At 49.6% G+C, this 25112-nt stretch overlaps 1 protein-coding gene across 2 annotated transcripts in view; it reads right to left on the reverse strand.

Moving 5' to 3' along the window:
• Positions 1 to 21172, reverse strand: part of LPP (LIM domain containing preferred translocation partner in lipoma) — a 274991-nt gene extending 253819 nt beyond the window's left edge. The window contains exons 1-2 of one of the 2 annotated variants that reach the window (XM_081911063.1): positions 21068 to 21172; positions 10506 to 10681 (exon numbers count right to left, since the gene is read on the reverse strand). The gene's annotated coding sequence lies outside the window, so the exon portion shown is untranslated. The remainder of the gene's footprint in view (positions 1 to 10505; positions 10682 to 21067) is intronic. The other variant, XM_081911064.1, reaches the window with a different exon arrangement.
• Between the last annotated feature and the right edge of the window lie 3940 nt (positions 21173 to 25112).

Raw genomic sequence — 25112 nt, forward strand, 5'->3', positions numbered from 1 at the left:
GACGCGGGTGGCACTGTGGGTTAAACCACAGAGCCTAGGACTTGCCAATCAGAAGGTCGGTGGTTCGAATCCCCATGACGGGGTGAGCTCCTGTTGCTCGGTCCCTGCTCCTGCCAACCTAGCAGTTCGAAAGCACCTCAAAGTGCAAGTAGATAAATAGGTACCGCTCGGGCGAGAAGGTAAACGGCGTTTCCGTGCGCTGCTTTGGTTTGCCAGAAGCGGCTTAGTCATGCTGGCCCCATGACCCAGAAGCTGTACGCTGGCTCCCTCGGCCAGTAAAGCGAGATAAGCACTGCAACCCCAGAGTCATCCGCGACTGGACCTAATGGTCAGGGGTGCCCTTTACCTAGCATCAAGATTAAAATCAGGGGAAGAGAGCAGTCTAGCTTACCCCCAACTCTCCAATCTGCCTGCCGAAGGGGCTGGCAGCCAGCCAACCAACCGGTGCCCCCCACCCAAGCCTAGACCAATCCCTAGCCTTCGCTGGAGCACCGCACAAAATTACTCCTGCCAGGCTTGGAGTCGTGGAGAGGGGGGCTTTTACAGTCCCTTTTAAATTGACACGATTCATAATGAAAACTGCTGGCAACCGCATTAGTCTCTCGGGCTCTGCAGATCAAGGCCCAGTAGGAGTGAGGAAGCAAATTGGTAATAGGTGCAATTTTCTTCTTTTTATCCCGGATAATTACTGTGGAAAGGCAGCCTCTCCTGGTGCCTCGCAATTAGCTGAAATAACCAAATCAAACGCGACTCTCTTATTAGCAGGGGCTGCGCAGGGAAAACAAAACCCATGCCCGCCCCCTGGTCCAGCTACGAAGGCTGGACGTCAGAAGCACTGTTGATTAAAGAGAAAGGGAATCAGAATGGCTGTGGGGTGCTCCTGGGGGTACATTTGTCCCTGGAGGAGTTGGTCTGCCACACGTCTCACTTCCCGAAAAGTCCCAACTCAAGAGCTTAGCCACATCTTTCATCAAGGCCCCTTTCACATGCAGGAACGGGATCGTCCAATTCTTGCACAGATATCACATCATCACAAAATCACATTCTTCATACGGGTGTTGCTCTTTCCAAAGGAGTTGGGTATGTTTTGCACGGGAAATAAGGGACTGAGAGGAGATGTGCTAGCCATCTTCAAATATTTTAAGGGCTGTCATATGGAAGAGGGAGTAAGCTTGTTTTCTCCTGCCCCGGAGGAGAGGACCCGAACCCATGGCTCCAAACAGCAAGAAAGGAGACTCCAACTAACTGTTAGAAAGAACTTTCTGACGGGAAATGTGATTCCTGCATTCATGGAATAGAATTGTAGAGTTGGAAGGGACCCTAATAATAATAATAATAATAATAATAATAATAATAATAATAATTTTATTTATACCCCGCCCATCTGGCTGGGTTTCCCCAGCCACTTTGGGCTGCTCCCAACAGAATATTAAACAGAATGAAACATCAAACATTAAAAACTTCCCTAAACAGGGATGCCTTCAGATGTCTTCTAAAAGTCAGATAGTTGCTTATCTCCTTGACATCTGATGGGAGGGCATTCCGCAGGGCGGGTGCCACTACCAAGAAGGCCCTCTGACTGGTTCCCTGCAACCTCACTTCTTGCACTGAGGGAACTGCCAGAAGGCCCTCGGAGCTGGACCTCAGTGTCTGGGATGGACAATGGGGGTGGAGACGCTCCTTCAGATGTAATGAACTGAGGCTGTTCCGGGCTTTAAAGATTAGCACCAACACTTTGAATTGTACTCAGAAACGTACTGGGAGCCAATGTAGGTCTTTCAAGACCAGTGTTATATGGTCTCGGCGGCCCCTACCAGTCACCAGTCTAGCTGCCGCATTCTGGATTAGTTGTAGTTTCCGGATCACCTTCAAAGGGAGCCCCACGTAGAGCACATTGCAGTAGTCCAAGCGAGAGATAACTAGAGCATGCACCACTCTGGTGAGACAGACAGCAGGCAGGGAGGGTCTCATCCTGTGTAACAGATGGGGCTTGTAGACAGCTGCCCTGGACACAGACTTGACCTGCGCCTCCATGGACATCCAGTCATCTAGTCCAACCCCCTGCAGTGCCCTCCGGAGCAGGAGAAAACAAACTTGCTCCCTCTTCCATGTGACAGCCCTTGAGATATTTGAAGATGGCGATCATATCGCTTCTCAGTCTTCTCTTTTCCAGGCTAAACATACCAAACTCCCTTGATTTCAGGAGGCTGGACTAGATGTACAATTCTATTACAGTGGTACCTCGCAAGACGAAATTAATTCGTTCTGCGAGTTTTTTCGTCTTGCGAATTTTTCGTCTTGCGAATTTTTCATCTTGCGAAGCACGGTTTCCCATAGTAAAAAAGGAAACAAACTTGCAAGACGTTTTCGTCTTGCGAAGCAAGCCCATAGGGAAATTCGTCTTGCGAAGCAACTCAAAAAACGAAAAACTTTTTCGTCTTACGAGGCATTCATCTTACGAGGCATTCGTCTTGCGAGGTACCACTGTACAGTGGTACCTTGGGTTAAAAACGTAATTCATTCAGGAAGTCCGTTCTTAACCTGAAACTGTTTTAGCTAATGGGGCCTCCTGCTGCTGCCGTGCAATTTCTGTTCTCATCCTGAAGCAAAGTTCTTCACCCAAGGTACTATTTCTGGGTTAGCGGAGTCTGTAATCTGAAGTGTCTGTAACCCGAGGTACCATTGTATTCTAAGATTGTAACTTGGGGCCAGTCTACATGCTAGATCATCTTGTCCCATATGCACCCACTTGGTTGTTTTGATCAGCGAAAATGACATGCGTCACATGATACCTATATTCCCATCTCCAAGCTTCACCACAAATGTCATTATTGAGTATGTGGACAGACAGCAGCTGAAGCCCTTCTGCTGAGCTCCCGGCCTACCACACAGGGGCGCTATTTAACACCATCACCGACAGCACCTGCCTGCCAGGTGTGCAGGGAGACAGCCAGGTCCCCTGCCCCAAGGAGGCTGCAAAGTTGCAAGCAGACCTATCAGAGACTGTCAGTGGATATTCAGATTTAATGGGGACTGCCAAGGATCCAGATGAAGGAAACCCTCGAGCGTACATTTGATCCGGAAACCGGGTTCCACCCCCTTCGCTGCTGCTGTTACAACCATGTAATTACGACACCTGCTTGCAGGGAAGAAATTAGAAGCAGGCGGATCTCAGCCAGCAGAGACCTGTAAGCAGCGGGGAGGCATGTACAAAGAACACAGGAAGACCCGGGGTATTTTCCTCCGTTGCGAGACCCCCGCCTCTGTTTTAAACCATTGGGTATGTTCTTTTCCCCCTGGCCTGCTCAGAGCTCACAGCTAAAAGAGGACATGGGTTCGAATTGGAGAAACTATGATGAACCAAGTCCGGTGTGGAAGGCGTGGAAGAGTGGCTTCTGTTTCTCAGGAGGAGACCTGAGAGCTGCCATTTTGAAATATCATAAGGCTTGCAATGTGCAAGAAGGAACAGGGTGACTCTCTATCGCTCCGGCAGACACGGGAGAAACCAGGAGGTGGAAACATCGGGGGAAAGAAATTGCAGCGAAATTTTGAGGACGGAAGAAGATAAGACGAGCCTGCCGGACCAGGCCAGAATGGCAGACTGTTCTCCCAAGACCCTGTGGGAAACCTGTATGCAGGATTTGAGCACAACAGACTTCTCCCCGGAAAGATACATGATTGACATCCTCATGTGGCCTGCTCTCCTTCGATACAAGTATTTAAACAGACATTGGTCAGCCATCTATATGGGAGGAGGCTGCAGTTGCAAGACCCCTGCACTGACTGGGCAGTTTGACCACCTGAGCTCCGAGGACCCTCCTGGCTTTAAAACCCCATTTTTTAAACTCCTGCAATGCTGTCGGCTAAGGGAGAGTTAACGTGCAAGGTCGCTCGAAGCCTCGCACGCTTCTCGCATCTTCCCAAAGTCAGCGTGACCCCATCCGGTCAGCGTTTGCAAGTAAGTTGCTTTCATCTTCAACCTTCCAGGGTAGCTGCTGGCTTACTGCCCTGTGCTCTTTTCCTTTGCAAAAGTATAAGCCGCAGGCAGAGACAGCCATACTTCTGAACACTAGTTGCTGGGAACCACAGGAGAGGAGAGTGCTCTTGTGTTTGGATCCTGTTTGCAGGTTTTGCACAGTCAACTGTTCAGCTGTGAGAGCAGGATGCTGGACTTGGTGGGCCACTGGCCTGATCCAGGACTCTTCTCATGTTAAAATCCCATTTAGCATTAAATGCTTACATGAAGAGTTGGGGGGCTCCAAGTTGATGCTTCCTCTCTCTCTCTCTCTCTCTCTCTCTCTCTCTCTCTCTCTCTCACACACACACACACACACGTATTTTCCAGAAGCTCCTTGGAGTATTTATCTGCAACAAGCAAATGCACCTTGTTTGCTTCACAATCATCAGAGATGCGGATATTTGAAGCTTCCCTATTTAAACGTTACAGCCACCATGTGGAAACCAAGTGAAAGCACTCGGGGGGGGGGTCACATGTTGCTGTGGTGGTTTACGAAGTTCACCAATACAGTTGAGTTAAGTGCTTCGAAAGATCCCGGAAGCCACAATGGAGACTCAGAGGTCTTTATAAAGAACATAGGAATCGGCTGCTGAATAAGGGGCTGTGCAAACCACTGTTTTGAATACTGCTTTTTCTAGGACAGGGGGTGAGTTTATGGAACCAAGCAGGCAGCAGCCCAGAAATTTTGGGGAACAACTGGTGCAGAGTTTATGCCCCCCCCACCCTTATATTACTGCCTGGGGTCTTTTTAAGAGAAAGTGCTCACATGCAGAACATTTGCTCTCCCAATGAGTCTCAGCCTCCTTCTAAAAGGTTGTGAAACTGCAAGCCAGATCTTAGGGGGATCTGGCCCACCAGCCCTGCCTCCTTTGGTCTTTGGCATCTGGGAAACACATCTGGAGTCCTGTGTCCAGTTCTGGGCACCGCAGTCCAAGAAGAACATTGACAAGCTGGAAGGTGTGCAGAGGAGAGAGACCGAGACGATCAAGGGTCTGGAAACCAAGCCATATGAGGAACAGTTGAAGGAGCTGGGTATGTTTAGCCTGGGGAAAAGGGGACTGAGAGGAGATATGAGAACCATTTTCAAATATCTGAAGGGCTGTCACATGGAAGAGGGAACGAACTGCCTTGGAGGTTAGGACAAAGAAGGAGATTCCAACTAAAAGTCAGGGAAAGCTTTCTGACAGTAAGAACTGTTTAGAACGGATTTAATCGGGAGGTTGTGGACTCTCCTTCCTTGGAGGTTTTCCAGCAGAAGTTGGGTGGCCATCTGTCATGGATGCTATAACTGAGATTCCTGCATTACAGGGGGCTGGACTACATGACCCCAGGGGGTCCCTTCCAACTCTGCGTTTCTGTGATTCTATGATTCCACAGACCTTTCAGCGGGCAATGCCAAAGGTGGAGGCTGAGCCCTTCTGCCTGCAAAACTTGCGCTTTACCGCTGAGCTTAATCTCCTCGGGATTAAGGCAGAATTGCAACTCAAGTGCCTCCGACATTCATCTTAAATGCTCTTTAATCTCGACAATCAGGCAAGCTTCTTGGTATCAGGATTAGTAACATAACCGCATGCTGTATTCCTCCAGGCCTCCCGAGCAAAAACAACCAAATTATCACACCCGCCTAACCCAGTTTCTCGGGCATGCACTCGCAGCACCAAAAACATGTTGTCTCAAGGGGGTTTTTTGGGTCTGTGGTTTTCAGTTTGACTTTATCTTCTGTTTGGGGCTGGTTTTGCTTCTATTTTGCAAAAGTCAGAAGCTCTCCAGGAGGGGGAGAGGGAGGGGCACATGGACACACACTCAAAACGTCGTCTTCTTCTTTTTTTCAGATTTCGCCCACAATTCCTTTAATATGAAATGCTTGCAACATTCTTCTTTCTCATGCCCATGTTTGGAAAACTCTTTATCGCCTGCTGTTCTCCGTCAAGTTGTCTGTCCTCTAGCCAGGCGCTGAGTGTGAACAAAGAGTTCTAAGCAGTTGGGTCATCACTAAAACAGGGTGTGAATTAGTTCAAACCAATACTCCATCCCACAAATAAAAATTTCCTTGCATGCAGAAAGTCAGCAACTCAGGGGGGGAGCTGTCCCTAACATCTTGGTTTTCTACATGCACATTTTTCCCCCTCCTTGGGTGGGACTTCTCAAATGGCCTAAAGCACTATAACCCAGGCATGGGTCAATCATTTTCGTGAGATCTGAGAGGTGCTTCCCAATGACCTATTTGTCAAGCCTTCGTCCTAAATTGCTTGCTGAGGGATTGGATGATCTTGGTTATTTAATGAGCTTTCACTCTGTGCTGTTGGCCAGGAAGCTATACAGTGTCATGTCCAAGGAACCACACCTCTGTGAAAAGCTTTTTAAACCATCTAGGTTGGTGGCCAACATTGCCTCCTGCTGCGTGAAGAAGACCTTTCATTCTGTCTGTCCTGAATCTTCCAAAATTCAGCTTCAATGGGAGCCCATGGTTCTAGTTACTTGCTTGTAGATTGCGAGCCACAGCTGAAGAGTTGGGGCACCAAGCTGGGTCAACAGTCACATTCAGAAGGAAAGGTGAGGCGTTCACAACAGAAAGCTTCTCTAGGAAGGTCTGGGTACAGCAAGGATGCTTCCCCCGCCACGAGGGGGAGGAACGCCCTTCCGATTTCTGCTCTCTGACAAACGGAATCCATAAATCAACAGAGAATCCAGCAGGGACAAGCGCCAAAAGGCAGAGCACAGAACATCCCGCCAGAGGATTTGCATTAAAGAAATTCACACGGCTGTCAGGAAAGCCAACGGAGAAGGAGGGGGAAAACTGTCTGCAGCAATCGGAAGGGTGTGGACCATTTGGAGAGGAGCGTGTTGGCACTGCGGGGATCGTGTGGTGCTTTTTCCCATGCCCTGCCTAGGTAGTTCTGGGAGCATTCAGGAGCCGAGGACAAGCCGGGCCAGCTCAAGGTAGCAGTGGCGTAGCGTGGGTTGTCAGCACCCGGGGCAAGGCAAGTAATTTGCGCCCCCTAACCCATGGAGTGCGCCCCCCCGATGTTGCGCCCGGTGCGGCCAGCCCCCCCTGCACCCCCACGCTACGCCACTTTAAGGTAGCCGTCCACTGGAACCTGTGAGTAAAGAGTCCTATTAAGGCCCCAGAAAAATGCAGAGGGCCATTCAGTACAAGGGAGGAAAAGGCTAGTCCATCACAGTTCCCTCAGTCTGCCATCTTTCCATCTTCACCCCGCTGCAACAATCTGCAATTTCTTTAGCGAGAGAAAACCCTCGTGGAAATTTCAGCAGCATTTCAGGGCAAATTTCTCCTAATGAGCACATTCTTGCATGCAGCTTTGACCAATGTGCATATTTTTGCAAGGAATTTCCCCAAATGCAATGTGTTTCAACTACTTTGAGGGATTTCTTGCCTTTCTACATTCAAGCGGCATATAACTTTCATGACATAAACACAAACGTTTCCGGGTGTTTTTGGCACTAAACTAGCTCTTGCTAAGCTCAGTTTTCCCCTAATACATGCATTTTGCATTGCAGAATTCAAATATGTGCAAATTTCGAAAGGCGGCCAAGTTCTGGATCGCCTGTTGCTTTGGAAAGCGCCAAAGATTCACCATAAAATGCCAGCTGAACCAAACTGCTCCCATCCCTATCCAGCACCCAATGCTACGAAAGGATACATACAGACTTGGTGGCACAATCTGAACGACAAGTTAGCGATGGGCTAATCTGTCCATTTAAGTTTCCCACTTTATCAGTCTTATTTATAGAAAAATATTCATATACTGCTAATTCATCAAAAAAGAAAAAAATCAAAGTGGCTCAGAATAACCATACCTAAAAATATGAACCATATAAAAAGTGGAAATCAGAAATCAGCTAACCATGGTGGAAAGATGTGCTCTTCATTGCCTGCATGAACCTGATGAATCCAAATATCACCGTTTGATAGCCAAGTCCAAAACCAAAAGTCCTGTTGGGATGCATTCCCTGCTGATGAAACTGAGTGTGTGATGATTGATAATACTGTCATTCATCCGGTTTAGTAGCATTTGCCAGGACATTTGCCTGTTCACCTCTGCATAGTTCCTTCCTTATTTCGGATATCGTGGTATATCAATATACAGTAGTACCTCCAGTTGCGGATGGGATCCGTTCTGGAGGTTTGGTCGGATCCTGAGGTTTCTACAGCATGTGCGCGGGGAGAAACTCGGTCAAATACTTCCAGGTTTGCCACTTTCGCATCCTGAAGTTTACGTAACCAGAAGGTTACATAACTGCAAGGACTACTGTATTGCAATGTTTGGCTGCTGATATAACGCCATATTGATGACTGGCCATATTGCTCAGTATGCGGTCGCCCTAGTATGCAGTCTAAAATTCATTCCCAGCTTTGTTACTATAAATGCTGTCTAGTTTCACTTTTGCTTCTGTTCTCAATCTTCCAGATGACCTGTGCCTTCTGCCTAGGATCCAAGGGACAGCTGGGTGTTATAGTTTCAAAAGTGATCGGCCCCTGTCATTTTCTTTGTCCCAGCAAGCCTGGGTTGCAGCCCAGAGGCTCCCTGGCACCCACCTGGTGCAACCTAATCTCATCATCTGCTACCACCTCCCACATACCCTGAGACGGAATGAAAACTCTGCGGCTACAATATCAACCACATTTGTTTCCTCCTACTGTCTTCCCACTTGTTTCAACGTCGAAAACATAAGAAGAGCCCTCTGGACCAGGCCCATGGCCCATCTAGTCATAGAATCAGAGCTGAAAGGGACCCCCAAAGGTCATCCAGTGCACCCCCCGAAATGCAGGAATCTCGTCCAGCATCCTATTCCCACAGTGCCTGCAACTGTAGTCAAAGCCGTCTTTCCCATTGGTGTTAGTGGTTCGTTGCGCCAGGGCGTCGGCCTCTCAGGGGCGCCCCAGCGAGTGAGGGAGCTGCGCGGCTTTGCCAGAGGCCTCCCCTTTCCCTGAACGCCCACCAGCTGTGCCCCGCCAACTATATGGCTGGCGAGCGGGCTTGGAGCTTCCTTCCCAAGCCTCTACTGTAGGAGAGCAATCCACGCAGAGGTCGTTGTCCTCCTTCTGCTTCCTAGCAAAAGGAGTGTGCAGCCTTCCCAGCCTGCCTTCTCAGGCGCCCTGATGCCGTAGAGCATCTCCGCCAGCACGTTCTCCTTCTGGATCGCCACGCCATGGATCAGGGTGTTGGGAAAGGCAGAGGACATTTTCTACTGCCCCTCCCTTGTTTTGGAGCTTCCGGGGGAGGCGCGCTGGAAGGATCTTTCACCACGGCACTGAATATGCTTAAGATGGCCCTGACTGTAGTAACCATTGATAGCCCTCTCCTGCCCCATGGATTTGTCCAATCCTCTTATTCCAGCATTGCAGGGGGGTTGGGCTAGATGACCCTCAGGATACCTCCCAACTGTACAATTCTACGATTCCATGGGTGGGTGGCCATCTCAGACTCCTGTGGGAGGGAGTTCCGCAGTTTAATTAGGCGCTGCGTGAAGGCGTCCCTCCTTTCATCTGTCCCGAGCAGTGCCAGATTTACGTATAAGCTAAACAAGCTCTAGCTTAGCACCCCCCTCTCTTGGGGGCCCCGAAAAAAATTAAAGGGGGGGGACTGGATGTACGTTTCCAAAATATAAAAAGCAAATAAAATAAAACCTACATGCAGAAACAGTGTTTTGTGTTGTGTTGGCTCCTATGATGTGAGTCATGGGCCCCGCCTGCTAGCCTGCTCCCTCAAATATCACTGGTTTGCTCCTTTCTATATATAGGGTGCTCACTGGAAGGACAGATCCTGAAGCTGAGGCTCCAAGACTTTGGCCACCTCAGGAGAAGAGAAGACTCCCAGGAGAAGACCCTGATGTTGGGAAAGATGGAGGGCACAAGGAGAAGGGGATGACAGAGGACGAGAGGGTGGGACAGTGTTCTCGAAGCTACCAACATGAGTTTGACCAAACTGCGTGAGGCAATGGAAGACAGGAGTGCCTGGTGTGCTCTGGTCCAGGGGGTCACGAAGAGGCGGACACAACTAAACGACTAAACAACAACAATATATAGGGTGCCTACATTCTGCATGGACTGGGCAACATGTGCAAATGGCTTGAGATACCTATGAGGTCCATAAATTACCATATAGCATATATTCAACACAAGAAACAGGGACAATTTGTTGTTGGCAAAGGGCAGCTGGACATATAAAGGGCCCCATGACCTTCAGTAGCTTAGGATCTCATCAAACCTAAATCTGGCCCTGGTCCCAAACCTTCCAACATTCAGCTTTTCTGGAAGTCCACGGGGTCTAGCCTTAAGAGCTCGGGAAAGTGTTAAAAACAGTGTTGAAATGCTATTGTGTGACATTTGGCAGGTCTAATTAAAGCCTTGCCTGATGATGGATCTGGCGTTTTTCTTGAGCCAACACAGCTACCTGTCCTGTCCTTTGCCTAGCACAACCCAGTTTTTGTAAATCACAAAACCTTCAGAGATCAAGCCACTCACCTGGTGGCCTTGAGAGAGCCAGCACCAATTGACGAGCTGAGGATGCTTTCGTAAACCGTAAGAAAGTTGGCAAAATTCCTCGTCCTCCTCCTTGAGACCTTCAGTGCCCTGCTGGCAATTCAGGTAGGTCCATGTGCATTAAGACTTTGCCAGGGTCTTCTGCCAGAGCATTCGGTCTAAAAGCAACTGCAAGCGACAGAGCGAGAATCAGATCTTTGGTCCTCTATCCTGCACCTTAGGAAAGGGACCAGCCGCCTGCCCAGACACAAGATGCCTCGGGGAAACCACTGGGCCTTCATTTTTTGCATCTTCCTTTAATTCAGACTGCAATCCTTAGCACCAAGAAGCTGGTGTCTCAGAGCTTGGAAGGGTTTGCTCATGCGTAAGTACATTCATTGCACTGGTCCTGCACAAATCTACTCGAAAGTGAGTACCACTGAGAATGTGGATTTCTGCTGATACATATATTTTGTGGTATGCCCAGTTATGCCTAATATACAGGTAACCCCTGATTTGCTTGCAGGTTGCATTCCGGGTCATTGCGAGCCTGTGTGATATCGCATGCAACTGAAAAAGTCTGAAAGCACCCCGTGCCACCCCATCCCTCCCCTGCTTTGCCCTTTTAGAAACACCTTTTATGACATTTCCAGGTTACTTCCGGGATCGGTGCTGTGAGCTATTGTGCACATATCAGTAGCCCCTAAAACAGGGGGTTGCCTGTTGGCTATTTGCAGTTTAGTTGCGCTGCAGAAAGCTTGCTGGGGAGACCACGCATTACAGTGGTTCCCCGCAAGACGAACGCCTCGCAAGACGAAAAACCCGCTAGACGAAAGGGTTTTCCGTTTTGGAGGCGCTTCGCAAAACGAATTTCCCTATGGGCTTGCTTCGCAAGAAGAAAGCCCATAGGGAAATCTCCGGGGACCCCTTTTAAATGCTAGCGGTGGGGAGCAAAGCCTTTCCCCCCCCCCTCCGGCCTTCAGAAGAGGTCCAGGAAGGCCGGCGGGGGCCGAAAGGCTTTGCTCCCCACCGCCAGCATTTAAAAGCAGTCCGGGATAGCAGGGAAGCGCTTCCCGCTATCCCGGATGGCTTTTGAAGGCAGGTGGGTGGGAGCAAAGACTTTTGCCCCCCGCCAGCCTTCAGAAGAGGTCCTGGACCTCTTCTGAAGGCCGGCGGGGGGCAAAAGTCTTTGCTCCCCCCTGCCTGCCTTCCCGGGAGAGCGGAGAAACGCAGCGCTGCTGCGTAAAGAGAGCTAGGTGCTGCTCTTTATATACTAGACCCAATTGCTGACACAACTTAATTAACACAACTTAGCAGCACCTGCTATACTGTTTCACAGCTGTAAAACTGGGTCTCGCTATTTGCTCTGGCCCTTAAAGAAATGCACATCTTGTGGAACAATAATGAACATTCACATTTAAAGAGACCATTCAACACATATTTCTGCAAGATGTAGGTAGGTAGCCATGTTGGTCTGCCATAGTCGAAACAAAATTAAAAAATTCATTCCAGTAGCACCTTAGAGACCAACTAAGTTTGTTATTGGCATGAGCTTTCGTGTGCATACACTTCCAAACATTCTCATTGTATGTTATCTGTTAAATACACTTTTATCGCACAGTTACTTATTTCTTCTATTTTTTTATCGTATTTCTATGTAAATTGTCAATTACACAATATACTACAAGGCTCTCTCTAAGTCTACCAGGAGATTACCCTTTATACCATGGTTCTTCAAATATTCTTTAAATATTCTCCATTCCTTGTGGACTTTTTGTTTTGTTTGGCCTCTAACTCTTCCCGTCACCTTTGCTAGCTGCTAGTATTCTACCATTAGTGTTTGCCAGTCTGATATATTAGGTCTTCAGATGCCTGAAGAAGTATCTGAAGAAAGTGCTCCTGGAAGGAATATTTCTGCAAAGCCATTTCCCCAAATGTAACGCATTATTGCATGCTCTTTTCACTAACACGTACATTTTGTCCCCTAGCAAGTGCATTTTTCTGCGCCCTCCTTAGCCAGAGAACAGCACTGCAAGATATAAAAGGTAAAGGTACAGGGACCCCTGACCGTTAGGTCCAGTCGTGACCGACTCTGGGGTTGCAGCGCTCATCTCGCTTTATTGGCCAAGGGAGCCAGCGTACAGTTTCCGGGTCATGTGGCCAGCATGACTAAGCCACTTCTGGCGAACCAGAGCAGCGCACGGAAACGCTGTTTACCTTCCCGCCAGAGCGGTACCTATTTATCTACTTGCACTTTGACGTGCTTTCGAACTGCTAGGTTAGCAGGAGCAGGGACCGAGCAATGGGAGCTCACCCTGTTGTGGGGATTCGAACCGCTGACCTTCTGATCAGCAAGTCCTAGGCTCTGTGGTTTAGACCACAGTGCCACCCGCGTCCCTACTGCAAGATATAAGTAAAGGTAAAGGGACCCCTGACCATTAGGTCCAGTCGTGGCCGACTCTGGTGTTGTGGTGCTCATCTCACTTTATTGGAGGAGGGAGCCGGCGTACAGCTTCTGGGTCATGTGGCCAGCATGACTAAGCCACTTCTGGCGAACCAGAGCAGCGCACGGAAACGCTGTTTACCTTCCCGCCAGAGCGGTACCTATTTATCTACTTGTACTTGGATGTGCTTTCGAACTGCTAGGTTGGCAGGAGCTGGGACCGAGCAGCGGGAGCTCACCCCGTCACGGGGATTCGAACCACCAACTGCTGCTCTGGTTCGCCAGAAGAGGCTTAGTCCTGCTGGCCACATGACCCGGAAGCTGTACGCCGGCTCCCTCTGCCAATAAAGCGAGATGAGCACTGCAACCCCAGAGTCGGTCACGACTGGACCTAGTGGTCAGGGGTCCCTTTACCTTTTACCAGGGGGATACTAATCCCGAAATCCCAGCAAACTATATTTGGGAGGAGCTTCTGCAAAGATTCATCTGACTCATCTTCCACAGCCAGAGACAATTTCATGTTGGAAATGTAGTGGCGGTCGGCTGAGTTTGCCACGTATCAGCACCTTCCACTCACTGGGAAAAGCCCCCGAGAGAGAGCACAGATGCCAACTGAGCCACAAAGGAGCAGGGGAACAAGGTTTGGCAGCTCAAAAGAGCACAAATCAAAAATAAAATTAGGAGAAGACTCATCTAGCTGGGAAAATCTGCCACTCCCTTCTGGAGAAGCAGAGCAGGCGATGGGAAACCACCTGAAAGGACTGTTCCTCCTTTTGGCGTTTTGCGCTGTATCATGCAAAACATGCGCCACCTCTCCCTGAGGGAACTAGGAATAAGCCCTGGGGCCGCCGAGGGAGATCAAGGAGGCTTTCCCCACCAAACACAATCCATTCCTCTGGTACAGATGGCAAGCTCTTTTGGCTGGGAGTCCTGGAAGATCTGCTCCCTGCCTTGCAGGCTATTTTCCACCTGGCCTGGGAGGGGGAAGCCCAGACTGACTCCAGCTACAAAAGCTGCCACGGTTGAAAAAGCCAGAGAACATCTTGGCTTCCTCTAAGTGCAGACCCAGGTCATCGAGCCTGACTTTCCACCGCCACCATGAACCACCACCAGATAGGCAGCCTCAGCAGCAGATACGTTCTATGCTTATGATAATAAAATATTCTCTTGCTAATTATGCTGTATGTGCATTTTAACTTTGACTTTCTTCAGTGATGTTTTATCTGGGGTTGTTTTATTTGATACTTTAATGTAGGTTGTAAACAGCTTTGAGGTTTTTAAAAAATATATATATAAAGAGGTGTAGAAATAAAAAAGTAATAATAATAATGTGTTCTATGCAATAACCCTAAGGCTAAGCCAAACCATGACTAACCATGAATGTGCGAGCATGCAGATGTAGTTACCTGTGCTTTCATGAACTGCAAAGGGGTTGGACAAGGTAACACTTTAGCTCCCTTCCAATTGTATGACTCTAAAACTATTTTAAAAATGTTAAATAAAAAAAATGGGGGAAAAACCTGTAGACTGTGAAACATAAAAGCCTGTGTGAACACGAGGTGTCTTCACCCATGTGCTGAAATGGCTGCAAAGATCGCCATAAATGATTTGATTATAGGTATTCACAGGAAAAATCACAGCCACTTAACCCCTCACCTGGTTGCGCAACTGTCAGACCAACCAGAGCTAAGCCATGGTTTAGCGCAGCATTGCGCCTGAACCTGGGGTTATGGTTTGTCTGACTCCAGAGGAGCCATGAGTTCGTATCCAAGGTTTGTCCTCGGTTTACCACTTATAGTTCACCTCCTGGTGAAAGGAGAGCAATAAATTTGAAGACGGCAATGAAACACTCACTGGGTGTGCACTATCATACTTGGGTCCTGCATGCAGAAGAATCTTAGGAGTTGGAAGGGACCCCAAAGGTCATCCAATCCAACCCCCTGCAATGAAGGATTCTCAGCTAAAAAAAAAATCAATGACAGATGGCCATCCAAACTCTGCTTAAAAACTCCAAGGAAGGAGAGTCCACCACCTCCCAAGGGAGACCGTTCCACAGTCAAACAGCTCTTACTGCCAGAAAGTTATTTTATGGACGTTGAATTGGAATCTCCTTTCTTGTAACTTGAAGCCATGGGTTCGAGTCCTACAGTCCAGAGCAGGAGAAAACACAAGGCAATGGGTTGGCCACTGTGAGATCAGGGTGCTGTGCTCAAGTTGACCGCAGGATTGTCCACACTGAGTGGCAGTAGCGCCCCAGGATTTCAAGCAGAAGTCTCTCCCAGCCGTATCCGTAGATGCCATTGGGGCTTGAACCTGCGACCTTCTACCTGCCAGGCAGATGTTCCTCCACCACTGAGCTACGGCCATTCCCAGCTCATATCTGCTGCACATATTGGCATGGCATGACGTAGCCATGCGCAGCCTCTGTCTCTCTAAGCACACCTGCCCCTGTGCCATTCACTCAGCAGAAATGCTTCCACAGCCCCGACACACACACCCCATTTACTTAACAGGCACACAAAACAAGAACATTTTTTATTGACACGGAGAGATGTTGTGCCGTAAGATTATTTTGCAAACCAAATGAACTAGGGCATCGGCCCCACCACAACAATCAGGAGATCAGCATTTCAAAACAGAGATTTCTCTCCCCCCACACACACACACTTTCACATCGATGTGTCATAGACCTGCGCATTTTTGTCACGTTTGCACATCTCTGGCATCAATTTGCACATAGATAGCCTCTTGCTGACTCAGCCACTTCGACAGACACAATTTCCAGCTGGCAAAGTTACTAGTCCCAGTTTCCAAGTGGGGCAAGCTGAACCGTTCAACAGGTTGAACAGAGGCTCATCCGGGTGTTTTGGATATAACAAATCAATACACGCACCAGCGGCCACAAGGGCTGCAGAGAGATTTGGGGGGAATAAGTGGCTTGACTTGAAGCATCGCTAGACGCAGTTCACACACTCATCCCTCCCTCATCTCCGCTAAATAAACTTCAGAGGTTTTTTTGCAAAGTTAGAAGCCACCAAACTGGTCGGCCGGGAAAGACGGTGGCACAGTCAAAATGAGAGAGATCGCCACAGGCGACGGAAAAAACCAAACCGTTGTCCTTCTCCAGCCACAAACAGATGGAGAGCCCACAACCTTTCCTTTGCACACACACCACCACCCTACAAAAAGCATCGCCCACCTGCGCTCGGCACACCTGGCGTCACCCATAAGCCAGGCCTGCACAGGCCTCACGAGGATTTCTGCACCTTTCAAACTCTACATCTGGGGTCACCACAACTGATGCCCCAACCAAGCTCCTTGCAAACTCCTCCCTTTGTGGCTATGCAGTCTTGGGTAGCGCACCACAAACCCCAAAAAGCAAGTCTCTTGAGCCCTTGAGGTCATAAGTCTATGCAGGAAAAAAATCCCCCCTTAAACTCAGATAGGGGCAATATCACACACACACAGAATCACACCCTTTACCCAGATATGAGCTTAAGTTGTGGCTGCCTCGCAAGCGGGTGGGGCTAGATGACACCTGGAGATCCCTTCCCAATGCTAAAATTATAAATTTCTGTGCTTGCGGCAAAGAGTGAAAGATTCCCAGCTGAAAGATTGCTACACACATGTGCAGATTTTTCAGTGCCAGACAAAATAATTTATCTATTTATGTATTTATTTATGTATTTAATTTAGGCAAGCTAACCTAAACACATAACTTTAACATGCTATTCTGTTACAGTACATGCATTTTTTTTTCCTAAGTTGCTGACCAAGTTTATATTTCAATATTTATTTATTTTGACACCTCCTCTTTTTTGACAACATTTGGGGTTGGAGTGTTTAACAAATATTTTGTATCCTCCTGTGTAAACCGGATGGCAGTGTGCTGCAGTTGTCAGGCTGAGACCTGGGTTCAAATCCCCACTCAGCCAAGAAGTACACTAGGAGGGAGACCGGTCACGGCCTTCTCTCAGCCATCCTACCTCACAGGGTTGTTGTTTGTGGGGAAAATACGTATGTTTGCCTTGAGCTCCTTGGACAAAAAGGCGGGATAGAGACACAATAAATCAAAATAGGCAAAGCAACTGCTTGGAGGCTTTCGTCAATTCAGTGGCACATACGATTTCTCAAATGAAGAAAGGGAAATGCTCAGCCACATGTTCATAAAAATCGCAGAGTCGGAGAGTTGAAAGGGACCACAGGGGTCATTTAGTCCAACCCCATGCAGTGCAGAAATCTTTTACCCAACGTGGGGCTCAAACCCACGACCTTGAGATTAAGAATCTTGTGCTCTACCAACTGAGCTATCACAGGCCCATTTCTCCAACACGACCCACTGAGGCCTGGGAAGAGGAGAAGGCAAAGGATGGCCTTTTTATGAACACAAGCCTTTTTGTAATTCGCTCCCAGCGACCAGGAGAAAGGCAGTTTCTGCTCCTGACTGCGCAGGTGAGGATAGCCTACGAAGCTGCCTCAAACCATCAGTTCACCCAGCTCAGTATTGTCTACACCAAGGGCAGCAGCTGTCCTAAACGGCCTCGGTCCAGTAGACCTGAAGGAGCGTCTCCACCCCCATCGTTCTGCCTGGACACTGAGGTCCAGCTCCAAGGGCCTTCTGGCTGTTCCCTCATTGCGAGAAGCCAAGTTACAGGGAACCAGGCAGAGGGCCTTCTCGGTGGTGGCACCCACCCTGTGGAATGCCCTCCTGCCAGATGTCAAAGAGAACAACAACTACCAGACTTTTAGAAGACATCTGAAGCTTTTAATGTTTAATAGACTATTGTATTTTAATATTCTGTTGGAAGCCACCCAGAGTGGCTGGGGAAACCCAGCCAGATGGGCGGGGTATAAATAATAATAATAATTATAATAATAATATATTATTGTTATTGTTATTGTTACTACTACTACAGTGGTACCTCAGGTTAAGTACTTAATTCGTTCCACAGGTCTGTTCTTAACCTGAAACTGTTCTTAACCTGAAGCACCACTTTAGCTAATGGGGCCTCCTGCTGCAGCCATGCCTCCAGAGCATGATTTCTGTTCCCATCCTGAAGCAAAGTTCTTAACCTGAGGTACTATTTCTGGGTTAGCGGAGTCTGTAACCTGAAACGTATGTAATCTGAGGTACCACTGTATTATTATTATTATTATTATTATTTCAGGCAGGGCCTTTCTCTCAGCCCAACCTGGAGATTCCAGCGGGGAACGAATCTTCTGCAAGCCAAGCAGATGTCCTGCCGCTTTGCTACGGCCCTTTGGCTGAGCCAGAGCTCCGCGGGCCTAGCAGGTTCAGCATCATCTATTCTGAATGCATGACCCAATAATCACAATAACCTTCACGGCCATGATAATAATATTTTCCGGCTATTTGGTTAGTTTCCAGTGCTGGCCTATAAAGCCTTACAGGACTCAGGACCACAATATCTCAAGGACCGCCTCTCCCCATACGAACCAACCTGGACCCTGCGCTTGTCATCAGTGGCCCTTCTCCATGCCCTGCCCCATCTCAGGAGGTTTGGAGAGTGGCCACATAAGGAAGGGCCTTCTCCGTGGTGGCTCCCTGACTGTGGAATGCTCTCCCCAGAGGCTCGCCTGCTGCCATCATTACATGTCTTTAGGCACCAGGCGAAAAAACATTCCTCTTTCCCCAGGCCTTTGGCCTATAAATGATCTATGTCCTTTTAAAGTTATGGCAGAGGGGACTGTTATTATGATTATTATTTTTATTATGCTATCTATTACTATTATGGGCTGACTAGGGCCCTGCGGGACTTGACATCTTTCCGCAGGGCCTGCAAGACGGAGCTGTTCCACCAGGCCTTTGGCCAAGGCATAGTCTGACCCCCTCTCTTCTTCTGCAATCCTCATAGAACTCTAGCCCCAATGGTTAATAATAATAATAATAATAAATTTTATTTATATCCCGCCCTCCCCAGCCGAAGCCGGGCTCAGGGCGGCTAACAACAATCAAATAATCAAACAGTCAAATAATCACACATTCTAAAAATATTTCATTATAAAAATTAATTAAAATCAAATTGATGGCAACCGATTAAGCAAAATTCTGTGCAGGTTGCCAGAGGAGGGAGTCAGGCTGCGCCCTGACCAAAGGCCTGGTGGAACAACTCTGTTTTGCAGGCCCTGCGTAAAGATGTCAGGTCCCGCAGGGCCCTAGTCTCTTGTGACAGAGCGTTCCACGAGATTGGAGCCGCAGCCGAGAAGGCCCTGGCTCTAGTTGAGGCCAGCCTAACCTCTCTGAGGCCTGGGACCTTGAGGATGTTATTATTTGCAGACCGTAGGTTTCTCTGTGGGGCATACCAGGAGAGGCGGTCCCGTAGGTACGAGGGTCCTAGGCCGTATAGGGCTTTAAAGGTTGCCATTAATTTGATTCTGAATTGATTTTAGAATGTGTTTCAATTAATTTGACTGTGATTTTATGTAAACGGTGCTATTTTTACTGTGCTTAGCCGCTCTGGATGGGGAGGGCGCGATATAAATAATTTTATTTATTTATTTATTTTAATGTTGTTGTTGTTGTTGTTATGTGCAAGGAAGTTAGCTCCATTGTGGGGCTGATCATGTCAAGGTTGCAGGTTCAATCCCCACAGAGGAATATTCCTGCACTGCAGGGGGTACTACAATTCTACAATTTTTATGATGATGATGGCATCTTTGGACGAAAGGGCGGTATACAAATCAAATATCTCAAGGGCTCTTGCATGGAAGAGGCAGCAGGCTTGTATTTTCCTGCTCTGGAAAGGTAGGACTCGAACCCATGGCTTCAAGTTACAATAAAGGAGATTCCGTTTAAACATTCAGAAGAACTTTCTGACAGTAAGAACTGTTGGGCAGTGGAACCGTCTCCCTTGGGACATGGTGGACTCTCCTTCCTTGGACGTTTTTATGCAGAGGTTGGGCGGACATCTGTCATGGATGCTTGAGCTGAGATTCCTGCAGTGCAGGGGGGTCAGAATGGATGACCCCCTGGGGTCCCTTCTAACTTATAGAATAATAGAGTTCTATGATTCTAGGAATAAATAAGGGTTGCAATCTAGGGGTCTTTCCCAGTCCAACCTGGGCCTTCTTCACTCAAGGCGTATCATGTTTAGGGGAATAAACTTAACTTTTGCCAATTTCTTTAAAATACATTTTTGGGTGGGATGAACTCAACTCTGCTGTTATTTTTGCAACCGGGCAACATTTAGCTTGGCAAGCTTACGTCTGATGAAGAAGCACATCAGCTGCTTTGGGGGGGAAACCAGAGAATTTTAATTTTGCCTTTTGAAAATGCCGGGTAATGCTAAATAATAACAATAGCAAACAAACAAAATAAAACAACTGACATGGCAACTTTTCTAACACACGTTGCAACAATATATGTCGCGATACAACTTTTCAGCATCTTTCATTGTTGAAAGTTGAAAAAGGCGAGTGCTCAGCCACAAAGCTAGGTCATTTCCTTGAGCCAGGAGCCCACATTCTCTTGCAAAGGGGGTCAGCCCCCCATGGCTCTCTGGGCGCCCCCTCCCCGGACCCCAAAAGGGCAGACAACCCCTCAGCACCTTAACTCCCAGTGCCCATATTTCCTCCCTTAACTCACCTTCCTTCGTCCTCCTTTGAGGAGGGACTCCCCTAAATCTCTCCCCATTTCCTTAATTCCCCCTCCCACGTCCTCCTTATGGGGGGGCGGGGGCTGTCCCAGGTCCCCTCCTGCATTCCCTTAACACCACACCCTCTCCCAAATCCCCCTGGCTGCCCCATATCTTCCCCCCAAAACAACTCCCTTCCGTCCCCAGATTCTCCTTGGAGGTGTCCAAAGTCCCTCCCCAAAACAACTCCGCTAACTCCTCCTAGATCTTCCTCGGGGGCGTCTGCCCCAAGTCCTCCTTCCGGGGGGTGGAGCGCCCAAGCTTTCCCCCTCCCCAAAATCCCCACGCAGACGGAGAGAGGAGAAAGTGGGAGGGGGCGCACAGCTGGGGCCTCTGGGAACCCCCACCCCACCCCTTCCCTCCCCCCCACCCGCGTCCGCGGCCCCGCAGAGGGCGCAGCCCAAGCGGGCGCTGCTGCGCCCTCGACGGCGATGGCGGCGCCCGCGAGGCGCGGCAGCTTGGCGTACCTGCGCCGGGCGGAGCGGAGCGTTGCGCGGGCGGGCGGGCAGCGGACGGCGCCGGGCCCGGGGAGGGAGCCTCGGGCGGCGGCGGAGGAGGAGGCGGCGGCGGAGCAGCGGAGGAGGAGGAGGAGGAGCCGGCGGACGAGCCAGCCCAGCGCAGCCCGGACGGCACAGCAGCCTCCGCCCCGCGGACGCTTCGCTCCGCCCGCCGCCGCCGAGCGCAGGAGGAGGCTGGAAGGATGGAGCGATGCAGCCTCCGCGGTCCCTATTCCCGCCGCCCCGGCGCCGGGGGAAGCTCGACCGGTGGGATTCCTGCCTGTTGCAACGGAGGAAGCTGCATCCAGCTCAATATTTCCCGCACAACATCTCCGGGGTTTCAACCAGGTCGCTGGAGATGCCAGCGTGGTTGAAGCCGCTGAACAGAGCTCCTGGAAAGGGCCTGGGGGGGCGGGTCGGGTGTTCTGCTGCCTCCTCCTGCGAACCCCGGCCCCATTTCTCCCTGCAAGCTGGGGCCGAGGGGGAAGGGGGGCGCCTGACTTTTACTTCCCCTGGGGAGAAAAGGGCAGGCTCGCGTCAAGCAGAGGCTTCGCCCTTCGCATTCCTGCCTGTTACAAAGAACAGAGCCTCTTTTGTGTGTGGGGGGGGTGTTACTGCTCCCTCGCCTTCTGCACTCAGTCCAGCCCCATTGCACCCCGCAATGAGCCCTGCCGGGTAGGACCAAAGAAGGGGTCACCCCACCCAAGCCTTGCACTTCCCAAGGTTGGGAGCCAGGTGCCTCTAGTCTAGGGAAGACCACACCACTCCCAGCCTTCTGGGACTCTGGCAGGTAGACTGTGCCTATGCATGGAGGTTCTACTTAGCTAGCCCATGTCTGAGTTATGGCGGTGTGCTGCCCTGTTCTTCTCTCTCTCTCTCCTGCTCCCTGCTTTCTTCTCTTCCCCGCTTTCAAAATCCAGCCTGCTTTTTGCCATGCTCTGCTTTTGTCCCAGTTTCCTTTTGCTGATTTCCTCTTCCGTGGCCTCCCTTCTCATAAGAAGAGCCTGGCTGGATCAGGCCAGCAGCCCTACTAGTCCAGCACCCTGTTCTCACAGTGGGCAACCTCCATCCCGGTTTGCTTGCGCGATGCTTACAGCGGAGACCAGATGACATTCTGCCTTTACTGAGTTCATAGAATCCTAGAATTGTCAAGTTGGAAGGGACCCTTAGGGTCATCTAGTCCAACCCCCTGCAATACTGGAATCTGCAGCTGCCCCATATGGGGATCAAACCTGTAACCTTGGTGTTATCGGCCCCACACTCTAACCTGCTGAGCTATCGAGACCGAGTCGCTTGCGTAGTATTGTTTATATAGCATTTATGTCTTCATCTTCCTCTCCAAGGAGCTTAAGGTAGTGTTTGTGGGTCTCTCCCTCCTCAGTTACTCCCCACAACAACCTTGTGAGGTAGGCTGAGCTGAGAGGCAGCGACTGGCACAAAAATGTAGTGAAGCCTGGCTCATGAAGCCTTCACATCATCCCCCCGGTCCTTATCCCCATCTAATGATACAGAACACAACAAAACTCATTCGCCCCTCTGAACATTTGCTTCCCTCGTCTGCACTGGGCTGCCTGCTGTCTCACTTTAGATTGTAAGTTTCCTGGGGGCAGGGACCTCTGCAGCTTTGCCACTAAAGCAATACCACAGGACTGTGGACATGATCAAATACAGTGGTACCTCGGGTTACATACGCTTCAGGTTACGTACGCTTCAGGTTACAGACTCCGCTAACCCAGAAATACTTAAGAACTTTGCTTCAGGATGAGAACAGAAATCGTGCAGCGACAGCGCAGCAGCAACAGGAGGCCCCATTAGCTAAAGTGGTGCTTCAGGTTAAGAACAGTTTCAGGTTAAGAATGGACCTCCAGAATGAATTAAGTATTTAACCCGAGGTACCACTGTATTGCGTCTTGGCAGCTGTTCAAAGCATTGCCTACATACATAGCAGCTTTCCTCCAGGGGTCTCCCTGCGAGGTAGGCTGTGCTGAGAGAGGCAGCGGCTGGTACCCCGGGGGGGGGCATTCAAACCCTGGTCCCCCAGGTCCTAGTCATACCCTCTAACCACTACACCACCCTGCCTCTCATTCTCATTCATTCACCTGCCTTGGACCACTCCATCTTCGCCTCTCCTCCTTCCTCGTCCCTGCTTTCCTCCTTCATCCTTTTCCTCTCCTACTATTCCACTCTGAATCACTGCCTCCCACCGTTCTTAGCCGCCCCCTCCCAATAAAATCTCCTACCTCACCAGCATCTTCTGGCACCACACCTTACCTGGCCTGCTTCCTTTCCTCCAGGTGAATCCCTGAAATGAAGGGGAGGGAGGGGCATCCAGGTCTGCCCCCCAAGCGAATGTGAAATGTGCCTGGAGCTCCTGCTCTTGGGCTAATGCCTCCCCCCTTTCCTCTCCCCACCCCCTTCTAGCCTCCTTCTGCACTTTACCCAAAACCCTGGCTGCGGGGCTGACGTCAGGACCCAAAATTCCTATATTTCCCGAAGGCCGTTTTGACCATGTAAGGCATGAGCGTGGCAAATCAACCTCGCTGGAGGAAAACAGGCAGGGGGAATGCCAGGAACACTCTGGCAAGGGGATCTGCCCAGAGAGGCAGACAGCATTCTTGGACTGCTCTGTCCAGAGCGCGAGGGAATTCAGCAGATAGAGATGTTCTGGTTGAAAATGACCCATGCATAACTGCCTTGTGGAGCTCCTGTGTGAGTGTCTGGAGGCGGTTGGAGGATGGATGCGGCTAACAGATTGAGGTTGAATCCTGACAAGACAGAAGTACTATTCTTGGGGTACAGGGGGTGATCGGGTGTGGGGGACTCCCGGGTCCTGAATGGGGCAACTGTGCCCCTGAAGGACCAAGTGCACAGCCTGGGAGTCATTCTGGACTCACAGCTGTCCATGGAGGCGCAGGTCAATTCTGTGTCCACGGCAGCTGTTTATCAGCTCCATCTGGTACGCAGGATGAGACCCTCCCTGCCCACAGACTGTCTCACCAGAGTGGTGCATGCTTTGGTTATCTCTCGCTTGGACTACTGTAATGCACTCTATGTGGGGCTACCTTTGAAGGTAACCTGGAAACTACAACTAATCCAGAATGCAGCAGCTAGACTGGTGATTGGGAGCGGCCGCCGAGACCACATAACACCGGTCTTGAAAGACCTACACTGGCTCCCAGTACATTTCCGAGCACAATTCAAAGTGTTGGTGCTGATCTTTAAAGCCCTAAACGACCTTGGTCGTGTATACCTGAAGGAGCATCTCCACCTCCATCGTTCTGCCCAGACACTGAGATCCAGCACCGAGAGCCTTCTGGCGGTTCCCTCGCTACAAGAAGCCAAGTTACAGGGAACCAGGCAGAGGGCCTTCTCAGTAGTGGCACCCGCCCCGTGGAACGCCCTCCCACCAGATGTCAAAGAGAAAAATAACTACCAAACTTTTAGAAGACATCTGAAGGCAGCCCTCTTTAGAGAAGCTTTTAATGTTTAATAGGTTATTGTATTTTAGTGTTCTGTTGGAAGCCGCCCAGAGTGGCTGGGGAAACCCAGCCAGATGGGTGGGGTATAAATAATAAATTATTATTATTATTATTATTATTATTATTATTATTATTATTACTCATTGCCCTGAGAAGCCACAGCGGCTTCCAGTGGCTTTTCAAATGGATTGGACCAGCTTGCAAAGCAAACGTGGCGGCTCAATGGAACATCCACATTTAGTGGCAGTATATCTCTCGGGTGTCAGAAGCTTGGACCAAACAGCTGGGGATGGAGGACTCCCTTTGTGGGGAACTTCAGGCCTCCATGCCTTGCGGATAGGCCTTGGGAGTGACTGCAGGGCATATACCACCCCCTCCTTGAGGGCTTTGGCCTGGCTGGGATATGTCCTTTTTACAAAGAAATAAATAAAAATGGTTTATTAATTTCCAATATATAACAATTACAACAGAAGGGAAAAGGGGCGAAAATGAAATCCCTCCAGGACACCTCAATCTAGTTAAGTTTGCCAGGGAAA

The sequence above is a fragment of the Podarcis melisellensis genome (genome assembly GCF_964234715.1).
Source record: "Podarcis melisellensis genome assembly, chromosome: 5".
Lineage (NCBI taxonomy): Eukaryota > Metazoa > Chordata > Lepidosauria > Squamata > Lacertidae > Podarcis > Podarcis melisellensis.